The sequence below is a fragment of the Hyperolius riggenbachi genome, chromosome 7, assembly GCF_040937935.1.
Source record: "Hyperolius riggenbachi isolate aHypRig1 chromosome 7, aHypRig1.pri, whole genome shotgun sequence".
Lineage (NCBI taxonomy): Eukaryota > Metazoa > Chordata > Amphibia > Anura > Hyperoliidae > Hyperolius > Hyperolius riggenbachi.
The window spans coordinates 186,702,527-186,715,864 of NC_090652.1; positions in this window are offsets into that span (position 1 = coordinate 186,702,527).

Below are 13,338 nucleotides of genomic sequence, written 5' to 3' on the forward strand. Positions count from 1 at the left end.
TTTTGCATGAGGTTCGCTAGAAATAATGCAAATAAAACCCTTTGAAGCAGGGCTGTGGACAGTAATATTTTATAATGTTTACATTTATATGGCCAGGATTGGATGTATTTAATATGTTAGCATACTTAAAGCGGTTTAAAACTCTGACAAAATTTTCAACAAAAATGTGTTTTCCTACTTTTTATAACCCATACAATTATCATATTTGCTTTTGTGCACAAGTATTATTCATTTAGACATTATAACTTCTCAAAGTTCAGTTAATTTATTTTTAAAGCTGCTGGTGCATTTTACTCACAACTGTTGTAATTCTGTTGTGAATGCAGCCACCAGTGATTTCTGACCTGTGTTTCACCCCAGGACTCATCAGCCGAAGTCCTGCACAGCCAGAGAATCTTTACATAAATGTATCAAGTAAAGAATGTGTACACAAGATAAGCTTAACAGCTGATCGGATGCGGGTTCACCCTGCAGAAGAAAGAGTCAGCCCTGTGATGTAACCCTTTAAATGCTGTTTTACTAAAAAAAAAAAAAAAACACATTGTGCTAGTATATTATATGCTGTAAATAATCTTTTAGAGCAAAGAAGAAATTCTGGGTTATATTCCGCTTTAAACACATGTTTGCTCCACCCCTGGGTTGTAAGCTGTCTGCACTGCCTATCATTCCTGTCTGTGTAGATCTTATTTGCACTTCAGAACACTGAGTACAGCAGTATGGGCTAGTAATAGTCATCTCTTAAACATTGAGGTATATTATAATATTTTAAAATATAGTTAAAGCAGTCATGAAAATGTTTTTCCTCATTGGTAAACAACATAAATGTTAAAACATGTTGACCACTATCAATTCTGCCAGCCCAATCAATTACTTTAAATCTACTGAGAAATTCTACACCCAGAATGCTGGATCAATCAACTTTTAATCAATTTTAGGAAGTTTATCAACTGAAAAGGTGATCAGGAACTAATGGATATGTAGCACTGTACATCATTGAGCAGTACAATGCTATTTAGGGTGACATTTCTTCAGAACTCACATCAAATTTGGACAGGGTGGTAATAACAGAAGGATTTTTGAATGGGTCATTATCTGGCCGTGTAAGGCCACTTTCAACCAGTGTATGGCTAGTACAAGTATGCTGGCTTACATAGACAACAGCTTTGGGAAAACATTTTACTCTAGTTAGATCACCTTAACATGTTAATTTGTGGGTACCTATTAAACAGTTACTTTCTGCTGTCATTGACATCTGTTTTGAAATATGGAGTATCTTTTTAACATAGACATACTGACAAAACCATCATAGCACCGAATGCTTCCTCATACAATTGAAACATCATAATTGAATATATTTTCCACAAATCCAGTTCTCAATGACTTACCGGTATGTCACTGGAACAGAAAGTCAAGAAAGAGAACCCTTCACCACATCACCTATAACTAAAAAATGTTGGTGTGATTTCTAATTGAAGCATCCAATGCACAGCAATGACATGCTTTCAATCTCAGCTGCTGGAATATTACTGCTATAATACATCAAAATCATAATTACTTTTAAAATGTATTATTTACTAAAATATGTATGGTATTGTAAATTGGAAGAAACACATAACAATAATTTTAATAAAGTAATGATTCAAATTGTGACTGCTGGATAGATTTTTTTTCTAAATAAAGCACATCCAGATGGAAAAATAAAATCTTTATGAAAAAGAGGAAGAATGTATTCATTCCAGATTGCACTCAGACAGACCTGTTTCATTTCCTTAAGACCACTTCTCCTTTTATATAAACTATTGAAAAATTCACATCATTAATAGTCTGTTAAAAGGGCAACCTCTTTAATGACCCCCTTACATCTTTGGTCAACTGTGCGTGCTTGTGTGTGTGTGGAACTGGCATAAGCAGGGGAAAAGAAAACATGGGGGCATAGTGGATAACACTCTCATCTTAAAGGGGAACTGAAGTAAGAGGTATACGGAGGCTGCCATATTTATTTCCTTTTAATCAATACCTGTTGCCTGGCAGCCCTGCTGGTCTATTTTTCTGAAGTAGTATCTGAATAACACCAGAAACAAGCATGCAGCTAGTCTTGTCAGATCTGACTTAAAGAAAACCTATACTGAAAATTAAAAGTCAAAATAAACATACACAAGTCATACTTGCCTCCCGTGCAGTCTACTCCTCAATCTATATTTCCTCTCCTGCGTCCTGTTTGTCCACTGTGATCAATAGAATTCTCCGTCCTCCATTTTGAAAATGGCTATTACCCCATAACAGCTTCCTGGTCAGCACACTGTTAAACTGTAACACCCCCCACTTGAGCCATAGGGAAACATGGACACATCAGTTCTCCTCTCAGCTGTAACTGACAGCAACTGATATATTACTGGCAGCAACTGATATATTTCAGGTCTGACAAAATGTTGTCAGAACTGGAAGGGATCACTGTAAGAAGAAAATGGTGAGCTTCTGAGAGGAACTGATGGCAAGGTAACTATGTAATGTTCATTTGAAGTTACCTTGTGTGTTTATTTTAAATAATTTTACTCAGTACAGGTTCTCTTTAAAGTCTGAAACACCTGATCTGCTGCATGCTTGTTCAGGGGCTATGGCTAATAGTATTAGAGGCAGAGGATCAGCAGAGCTGCCAGGCAACTGTTATTGCTTAAAAGGAAATAAATATGGCCGCCTCCATATCTCTTCAGTTCCCCTTTAAATGATTGGGTCGCCTATTCAATTCTGAGGCAGGAAATTATCTGCTTGGAATTTGAATGTTATCCCTGTATTTGTGTGGGTTTTCCCTCAGGTCCCCCCCCCCCCCTATTCCAAACACGTGCAGGTAATTTAATTGGCTTTGCCCAAATTGGAATTAGATTATGATAGGGACATAGGACTATGAAAGGGATTAGAGATACTTGTGAGATGCAATCTATGGCCATGTGGTGCAACCCTGATACTTGGTAAGTGGCTACTGTCTCTTCAATTGTCCACTCAGGGTGCCTGGTTTGACTATTCTGGCAATTCATTTCAACCAATCTCAATATTTATTTATTTTTCTCCAAGCCTTGCTAAAATGAGCCCCCTACCATGCATTCCACATCATTTGTTTTGTTTTTTTTAAGACACCTAAACTGACCCCAATAATGCTAAATCAAACATTATAATGAGTGTATTATAGGGTCCTGATACTTATGGGTACCCTTATTTTACTGGGCTCCATTTCGGGGGCGTTTCTAGCCATTTTGTCACTCCAGGCAAGAAAACCTGTGAAAAAAGCTCAATAGAACCTTAAATATACACAGTATATGAATATAATATAGTGCTGTAATTGCAAATAAATGTAGTGTAAATTCTCCAGTAAAAATTGGAGACCAATTTGTGCAGAATGCAAACAATGTATAAAGGTTTCATATAGTGAAAGTGCTGAGCAATTGCTCATAAATAGTGTAAAGGCAAAAGAGGGGAGGTATGGTTGGGGGACTACAAGACCCAGAAAGGAAATAAAATATAAACAGACACTGTATAGAAACGAAAAGTGTAGATAAAGTAAGCATGGAAATCCGCAGTGGGGAATGAGAGTGGAGAGGGGGAGGCAAGGCTAGCAGAGAGCTTACCGAGTCGAGGAAGATGGAGAAAGCAGTGGGCCACCTACGCCATTGGCATTCGCCGCTACGCTGTGACTTCTTCCATCACACGTGCTTGATAGGTGGGGGTGGAGTTAGAGGCGCCACCACATGAGGTAAACAAGAAGGAAAGGAAGATAAATATACTCACAAGGCTGGGTTACATGCAGAGCAACCATTTCAATCAGCATATGGGGAAGTACCGTCCCCACTCGGCCTTGAGTATGGTGAAGATCGCAGCTCCTTGGAAAAATCATGATAATGGTAGAGCCTACTTCCCCTTACCCCCCAGAGACCCCACATTCCCCCTCAACTTAAAACCTCCTAAAATAATAGACACGGACTACCTGGCATTGGATTAATTTAAGGCCATAGCAGCCCCTTCTTTATTCAGCCAATTAACAATGTTCCAAACAAGAATAGAAACCATAACGTAACTAAAACGATCTCCATCAAGAACTGGGTAAAAGGGTCCGGAGGCACCGAAACTCGTACTCCAAAACACCCGTGTGACATGCAGCCTTGTACCGGCCCCCAGCCGCGTAGCTCGGCTCGGGGACAGCTGCATGCCTCAAAGTCGTCTCTCTCTTGCTTCCCTTTTTCAAACCAGCGGATTCGTCCCACGACAAATCTCCTTCCCAAGGCACTAACCTCCGGAGCCCCTTTTTACCCCTCCGGCTGCAATGACAAACAAGAGCAAGACACACAACAGAAAACATAAAGGGAGGGAGGGAGGGAGCTTCTTCCATTGCTGCTCAAACCGGAAGTGCCCGCCCCGCTACTTCCGCCGCCTTGCCCGGGAAAGACTGTCACTCCACTCACCACCAACACCCGCCCCCTCCTCTTCGCTGCGCTGCCTCCTAGCCTGCACCGCCCCCAACCCACGCTAACCCCTACACTGCCGGGGAGACGGCTACCCCATCATGCCCGGGCCCTCCGCATTCCGCTGCGCTACAGCTACGGACCCTCACTTGATAATGGTAGAGCCTACTTCCCCTTACCCCCCAGAGACCCCACATTCCCCCTCAACTTAAAACCTCCTAAAATAATAGACACGGACTACCTGGCATTGGATTAATTTAAGGCCATAGCAGCCCCTTCTTTATTCAGCCAATTAACAATGTTCCAAACAAAAATAGAAACCATAACGTAACTAAAACGATCTCCATCAAGAACTGGGTAAAAGGGTCCGGAGGCACCGAAACTCGTACTCCAAAACACCCGTGTGACATGCAGCCTTGTACCGGCCCCCAGCCGCGTAGCTCGGCTCGGGGACAGCTGCATGCCCCAAAGTCGTCTCTCTCTTGCTTCCCTTTTTCAAACCAGCGGATTCGTCCCACGACAAATCTCCTTCCCAAGGCACTAACCTCCGGAGCCCCTTTTTACCCCTCCACCACGACAAGGGCGTGACCCCTTATGCCCTTGAGGCCCCCAACCTCAGAGCTCGCTGAATCCCATCTTCGATGCCCAGGGCCCATAAGTCCATCCCAATGTCATTAAGATGCACCCCGTCTTTCTTTAAGAACAGTTCAATCTCCTCCTCCAACTCGAAATGCCGTATGGCCAACCCTCCGTTCCTTATGAAGAACCTCGCAACCTCTTTGTTTAACTTAATTCTAGCCTTGTTAACTTTCGGGACAGAATTGGCCAACCTCCAGTAACCCCGGGCCACAATGTCTGACCACACCACAATGGTCTCCGGGAACAGAGACCGGATCCTCAAGAAGTCAAACTTGACCTCCTTGATGACCACCCTGGTGGACCTAGCGGCCAGATCGTTCCCCCCTACATGCAACACCAGGATATCGGGGGGCCTATCTATACGTGCTAAAGTGTGCAGCTCCGGCAAAAGGCTGGGCCACACCATCCCAGGGAAACCTATCCACCGGATACGTACCTGATCCCTGGGAAAGCCGAGCTGCCGGCCCTCAGGCCTAACATCGGCCCTTCTCGCCCCCCTGCTGACGTAGGAGTGCCCTACGATCCAGACCACAACCTGCGGACCTGCAACAAAAGAAACAAAAAACTGACAGCATTTTTTGCCCGGATACTCCAAGACAAACCCCCCCCCCTTCTACACTAAATGGGGTCTGATATATGTCCTGTACCGAGCTGACTCCCAACGCCCTATCTGCTTTATGACCCCCTCGCTCAATCCCCACCGTGACGCCTCAGTGGCCGCCCCAATGCGAAAAGAGTGGGAGGCAAACTCCAGGAAAGGGAGGCCGAGGTGAGCCAAGCATTTTCTAAATATCGCGACAAACTGAAAGCGGGACATACCTGTGCCATCCGAATGGACCAGAAACACTAGCGATTGAGCAGGGCGGACCGTCATCAAGCTCTGTACGTTTAGAAGAGGGCATAAAGGTCCACCGATCTGGAAGAGAGTAATGGACCGGCCCTTGCCCCGTTGGTTGGTCTTTGAGCGCGGTAAATAAATGACCACCGAATCCGCGAGGACGGTGACATGTTCCGCGAGGATGCCTCCCACTCCGGACTTATTCCTACTCACTAATTCCCCGATTCTAAATGCCCCAAAAAAGGCTAGCACAAATGCGGTCTGAAAAAGTCCGCACTCATAGCTTGAAGAACACAAGCCTGGCAGCGCCTCCGCCAGCCTGCCCAACAAATCAAACGTCACCGGGCGTCTTGCTTCCCTGCGAATGGCTCCCACCCGGTACCCCTTTAGCGCCTGTCTTACCCGAAAATCTTTAGTCACGTCCGAGAACCCCCTAACTTTAAACCAAAAGGCCAGAGCAGCTAACTTTTTGAGCACTGCCAACACCAAAATGCCTTCCACGAAATTAGTACCCAGGAAATATAATAGCAAACACAGCCGCTGCTCGTCTGAAGCACAGCCGCCCACTTGTATCAGCAAAGCATCCCACGCGTTCCATACCAACGTGTACGCTGCTGCCGACGACTCGGACAAGGATCTCCCAATCATGAAGGATACCGCTCGAAAGGAATCCTCCACGCCGTGGACGGGCAAGGAACCCCACGTTCTTCCGCCGTGGGAACCGCCGCCCGAAATCTGTCCCACTGAAATCGAGAAAGTGCGTCAGCGACCACGTTATCAACCCCTGGCAGATGTACCGCAAACAAATAAATATTAAAACGTAAACAGTCCAAGACCAATTGCCGCATCAGACTTATCATCGGGGGAGAGGATGCCGAACACCTGTTGATCGCCAATACCACTCCCATGTTGTCGCAATTGATCTTGACTTGCCTATTGGCCAGCTGCTGTCCCCAAATCTGAACCGCCACCACTATGGGAAAAAGCTCCAACAACACCAGATTGGAAGTATAACCCGCCTCCACCCAGGACCTGTCCCAAGGAACCGCACACCATTGACCCGCGAAAAAGGCACCAAAACCATGGGCGCCCGACGCATCCGTGAAAAGCTCTAAATCCGAGTTACTCACCGTTTCCTGCATCCACAGGGACTTACAATTGAAGTCTGACAAGAAAATCAACCACACCTGCAGGTCCGACTTGAGATCCGCCGTTAACCGAATCCGGTGGTGTGGCGCCGCTATCCCAGCAGTAGCCATAGCCAGGCGCCTGCAGAAGATCCGCCCCATGGGCATTATTCTGCAGGCGAAATTCAACTTACCTAGCATAGACTGCATCTCCCGCAAAGTTATTTTCTTGCAATGAATCGCGGCCAAAATGGTCTCCCTTAGGTTCTCCACCTTGTCGGTCGGCAAACTGCATTCCATAGCAACAGTGTCTATGGTGATGCCTAAGAATTTTAGCGACATGACCGGGCCCTCCGTCTTATCTTCCGCGAGTGGGACCCCGAAGCGTTCACAAACGTGCCGCATGGTAGCCAGCGCATAGGCACAATCAGGGGAACCTGCTGCTCCCATAAACAAAAAATCGTCGAGATAATGCATAATTGATGGCACGCTCGACATATCCTTTACGACCCACTCCAAAAACATGCTAAACCGCTCAAAATACGCGCAGGAAATTGAGCACCCCATGGGTAGGCACCGGTCTACAAAATACTCACCTTTCCAAAAACAACACAACAAACGAAAACTGGAAGGATGAACGGGCAGCAGCCGAAAAGCCGATTCAATAGCGGTTTTTGCCAACCATGACCCTTGACCCAAGCGCCTGACCCAGCATAGAGCCGCGTCGAATGAAGTGTACACCACTGACGTATCATCGCATAACAAACCATCGTTAACCGACGAACCACGAGGAAACGACAAATGATGTATTAACCGAAAAGACCCCGGTTCTTTTTTGGGAACCACACCCCAACGGGGACACAATTAAATCAGCTAAGGGCCGAGAAGTGAACGGACCAGCCAAACGACCCGCCGCCACTTCCTTCGCAATCTTCGTATCCACGACCTCTGGGAACTCATAGGCAGACTTCAAGTTCCGAAAGGGGGGCTCCGACCGCAACAAACAACTACTTTTGATCCGGAAACCCTCCTCAAAACCCGCCCTCAAGAATTCGGCCACCTCCCGCTCAGGATACCTGTTTAGGAAGCGCGCCATCTCTACCCCCTTCACCGGCGTCGTCCCTCTTACGTGCAGAATCCCCAGACCTTGCCTTTCGCTGCTTGTAGCACCTGGAAGCCGCATGCGAGCCTCCGCAATTGGAGCACTCGTGCTTAAAGCGGCAGGACTGACCAAAACGACAGGATCCGTCGTTGTACTGCCAGCAGATGCCCTTTCCTCGGTTAGCCGGTTGGCCAGTAGGGGCCGACCCGCCGGCAACCGTGGGAAAGGACTGAGTGGTTCTGACCGGGATCATCAGCCGCATCCACAAGGTAATATCCTTGTGATCCCAGCGAATCACGGGCCTTACCGCCTTCTCCTGCCTGAACTGCTCGTCGTACCGCAGCCAAGCGTTCCCACCGTACGACCGGTGAGCCTCCCCGATCGAGTCCATATAACCAAACAACGCCGAGCAATGCTCGGGCTGTTTTTCCCCAATCACGCTAGCCATGATTGAAAAGGCCTGAAACCAATTCTGGAATGTGCGGGGAATCAGTCTATAACGCCGTTCCTCCTCCCTCTTTTTCTCATCCGGCTTACCCTTATCTAAATTAAACTTTTCCAGCTGAAGGAGCGAAAATCTCGATATACTCGCCCTTCCAGATCCGTTCCTTCACTTCTTGCTTCAGATGGGAACCAAGAAGGCCATTAAAACAAATGTAAAGCTCCGCGTGCGATGCATCTGCTAAACGCACCTGGCCCCCCCCCCACTAGACCCAGTAGAATCGCACCCTGCCCCCTCCGTCTGCACCTCCACCTCCGACTGCACACTATACAATCCCGGCATAACAGGCTGCGCCACCTGAACCACCCCTTGCGTGCCTGCAACTGCTGCCAGGGGTAAGGGAGCCCCCAAGGGTACTAACCCCGCATGTGACGCCACTACTGGGGGTGCGGGTGCCCAAGCTCCCACCGGTGACAAAGGTGACCCGATTGGCGGCACCACTAGCGCCGTGGAACGTGAAGGCTGCGCCTGCCCTGGCTGCGGCCCTGGCGCTACTGACACGCCCCCAGCCCCCCCCTGACGACCCCCACAAATCCCCAACAATAGCGTGGCTAAGGCATTTACTGCGGCTAAATTGGTCTCACCTGGCTGCCCCGGACGCAAGTCCCTGCCAGCCGTCATGCCGGATCCACCCGCTGTGCTGTCATCCTCCTCTGCTGCAGAATCGACCTCGGAAGCAGAGCCGTCCCCCTGTGCAAGGCTCCTGCTGTGCTGTTCTTGTCGCGTCTGCTGTTGCTGCGAACCGCTGTCTTGCTTGCGCTTCTTCTTGGCGGACCCCCTCGACTTGCCCCTGGCTGCGGAGCTCCTGTTCTCGCCCTGAGTCCGGTGGGCTGCCGCCGCGGAAGGAGGGGCGGCACCCGTGTGATGGCCATCCTTGTGCTGGGCCCGCTTAGGCTGCCGCGTCGCGCGGGGACTAATGGCCGCATCCCCTCTTGCTGCCTGCTGGTGGGAGGAACTGGCCGCGCTGGATGGCCCTGACGAATCCCGGTGTTGGCTGGGATTCCTCCCGCCGGACCCCTGTGTTTTCTGAGCGCGCTTTGCTAGGGGGGGCGGAGGGTCCCTAATGGGGCTCCCTGAGCGACGCCGTGCTCCTGCATGGGGGTCTGGGCTTAGCCTCTCCGGAGGCCTGGACTGTCTCCTCTCCTCTCCTCTCTGCTCACCTGCTTCTGCTGGGGGAGCGCTGGGCTCTGCCGCCGCCGCCGGCGCGCTGTCAGCCACAGCCTCCGCTGAGGTGCCTGCTCCCATGGCCGCCAATTGCACCGTGACCCATGAGGGGCCCCTCGATCCTTCTTCCATTGCTGCTCAAACCGGAAGTGCCCGCCCCGCTACTTCCGCCGCCTTGCCCGGGAAAGACTGTCACTCCCCTCACCACCAACACCCGCCCCCTCCTCTTCGCTGCGCTGCCTCCTAGCCTGCACCGCCCCCAACCCACGCTAACCCCTACACTGCCGGGGAGACGGCTACCCCATCATGCCCGGGCCCTCCGCATTCCGCTGCGCTACAGCTACGGACCCTCACTCTTGCGTTTGTGGGATCCCCTAATCGGGGAGGGTAAGGCAAAGAAAGTATGGTAGGTGGTGCCTGAGATAGTCAAAAAAATCAAGTGTGTGCCAATATAAATATTCAGTAATATGACTCTATGGAAGTAGTAAATCGGCCCTACCTTAAAGCGGAATATAACCCAGCATTTCAACTTTGCTCTAAAACATTATTTACAGCATATTATATGCAACCAGCAATTTTTTTTTACTAGACCAGCATTGAAAGGGTTACACACAGAGCTTTAAAGTTCCATGGAGAGAAATGCAGACGCATCCGAAGTTTAGATGGATACATTTAAGTAAACACAATGTAACAAGTGAGGAATGGGACACACACTCTCTGACTGTGCAGGAGCTCCTGCACAGTCAGAGAGTGTGTCAAATTCACCACTTGTTACATTGTGTTTACTTAAATGTATCTTTCTAAACTTCGGATGCATCTGCATTTCTCTCCACGGAACTTTAAAGCTCTGCGTGTAACCCTACCAATGCTGGTCTAGTAAAAAAAAATGCTGGTTGCATATAATATGCTGTAAATAATGTTTTAGAGCAAAGTTGAGTTGCTGGGTTATATTCCGCTTTAAATAAGTAGTCCTTCAATTTGAGTTAAGAAAAACCTTTATTGGACACTTTTTTTATGACAACTCCGTTTGCAGCTTGAGCTGCTTCCTCAGGTCAAGTTATGTGTCTTTAACCACTTCCGGATTCTCGGTGCGTATATATACGCCCCTGAATCCTGAAGTGTATACCATGGAAACGGCCGCTCGTACGAGCGGCCGTTCCATGTCAGTTCACGGAGGGTGTCTCCGTGAACACCCTGCGAGCCGATCGGCAGCTCGCAGGGTAAATGTAAACACACGGGGAAGATCTTCCCCGGTGTTTACATGCATACGGCGCTGCTGCGCAGCAGCGCCGTAGAGGAGATCGGCGATCCCCGGCCTCTGATTGGCCGGGGATCGCCGGCATCTGATACGCTAAAGCCTATCCCATCAGGCGCAGGACGGAAATCCGTCCTGCGCCGCTCACAGGGGGAGGGAGAGGGAGGGAAGGGGAAGGAGGCCAGGAAGCACTGCGGAGGGGGGCTTTGAAGAGCCCCCCCCCGCAAGCGCAAGCAGCCGGCGGCGATCAGACTCCCCCAGCAGGACATCCCCCTAGTGGGGAAAAAAGGGGGGAAGTCTGATCGCCCTGGCTGCTAGCTGATCTGTGCTGTGGGCTGGAGAGCCCACGCAGCACAGATCAGCACACAATTTCATGGTGTGGAAGTGGTTAATAAACAAACAATGCTCTTAGCTTACAAATAAACAAAATGAAGAAGACATCATTAAACATATATAACCAAAGATCATTGAGTCAGTGACAGTGTAGCCTGTCAGCAGCTGTGATGAAGTTGTTACTGACACAGGACTTGACCAGGGTAGAGCCCATATGAGACGACCTTACCATCCACATGAAATAAAGCTGTGACACCCAATTGGAGTTTAAAGGCCACAGCAGAATTCAGATAATACAACAATAACAACAATAACACATCAAAATTATGAAATAACATGTGCAACCGCGCTCTGCCAGGTCCCATAACAATGCCATTGATCTTCGTGAATATCACCATACCAGCCACCAGCCTTCATTTCACCATTATGCCACTGACTTCGCCAGTGACAACCATAATGCCATTAAATTAATTAATGACAACCATAATGCCATCAACTTCGCTGATGACAACCAACAACCATAATGCCATTTACTTTGTTAATGACAACCAACCATTGTACCATTAAGTTCCTTAAAGGGAAGGTTCAAGCAAAATAAAAAAATGAGTTTCACTTACCTGGGGCTTCTACCAGCCCCATGCAGCCATCCTGTGCCTTCGTAGTCACTCACTGCTGCTCCAGTCCCCCGCTGGCAGCTTTCTGACCTCAGAGGTCGGCGGGACGCATTGCGTACATTTTTACACATTCCCGCTAGTGCAGGAACATCAACACATACATTTTTACGCGTTACTGGTTCAATGCGTACATTTTTACGCATTGAACCAGCAATGCGTAAAAATGTATGTGTGTATGTTTCTGCACTAGCGGGAATGCGTAAAAATGTACGCAATGCGTCCCGCCGACCTCTGAGGTCAGAAAGCTGCCAGCGGGGGACTGGAGCAGCAGTGAGTGACTACGAAGGCACAGGATGGCTGCATGGGGCTGGTAGAAGCCCCAGGTAAGTGAAACTCATTTTTTTATTTTGCTTGGACATTCCCTTTAATGGCACCCTTTACCATAATTTGCATTATACACTCCTAGCATAATGCATTATTCCATGAAACAAGCTCGGTGGGTACTTCTCCTTCCGATGTCCTACAGGCCGGCATTGTCACGGACCTGCCACAGCATTTGTGCTTGCCCTATGAAGAACGAATGCCCGCCCTCAAGCAGAGCGCAGCTTCTAGAGCTTCCCTCAGTCTGAAGAGGAAAATGTAATTTGCCCAAGTTGTTAAAGGACTTCCGAGGCCAAAATGAAGAAAATTACACTATACCTTTTTATTAGCAGAATCCACAGAGGACGTCCTGCACGTCCCCCGCTCCGTTCCGCCGTCAATGCAGGCCTTTCCGTTCCCCCAGGGCATGGCCCGACCCCACCGAACGGGTCGCATCGATTCCACCTCTAAGATGGCCGCCGCCTTGATCCGCGGCTGCGCAGTACGCTTTGCCGTAAGTGCAGTGATGTGAGCACGCCCGACGTACACTTGGGGAGCATGCCGGGACCCACTACGTGGCGGGCTAAAGGCTGCGCAGTTGCACTCGCGGCAAAGCGTACTGCGCAGCTGCGGATCAAGGCGGCGGCCATCTTAGAGGTGGAATCGATGCGACCCATTTGGTGGGGTTGGACCATGCCCTGGGGGAACGGAAAGGCCTGCATTGACGGCGGAACGGAGCGGGGGACGTGCAGGACGCCCTCTGTGAATTCTGCTAAGAAAAAGGTATAGTGTAATTTTCATTTTTCATTTTGGCCTCGGAAGTCCTTTAAGGTGTACTCCATCTTTCATAAATTGCCCTGAAAATCTTTTGCACCATCCATGGCAATGGGCTGTACACCCTTCTTAGCCACAAATTTTGAAATGGCTGTTTATTTCTATCCTGGATCGGTTTT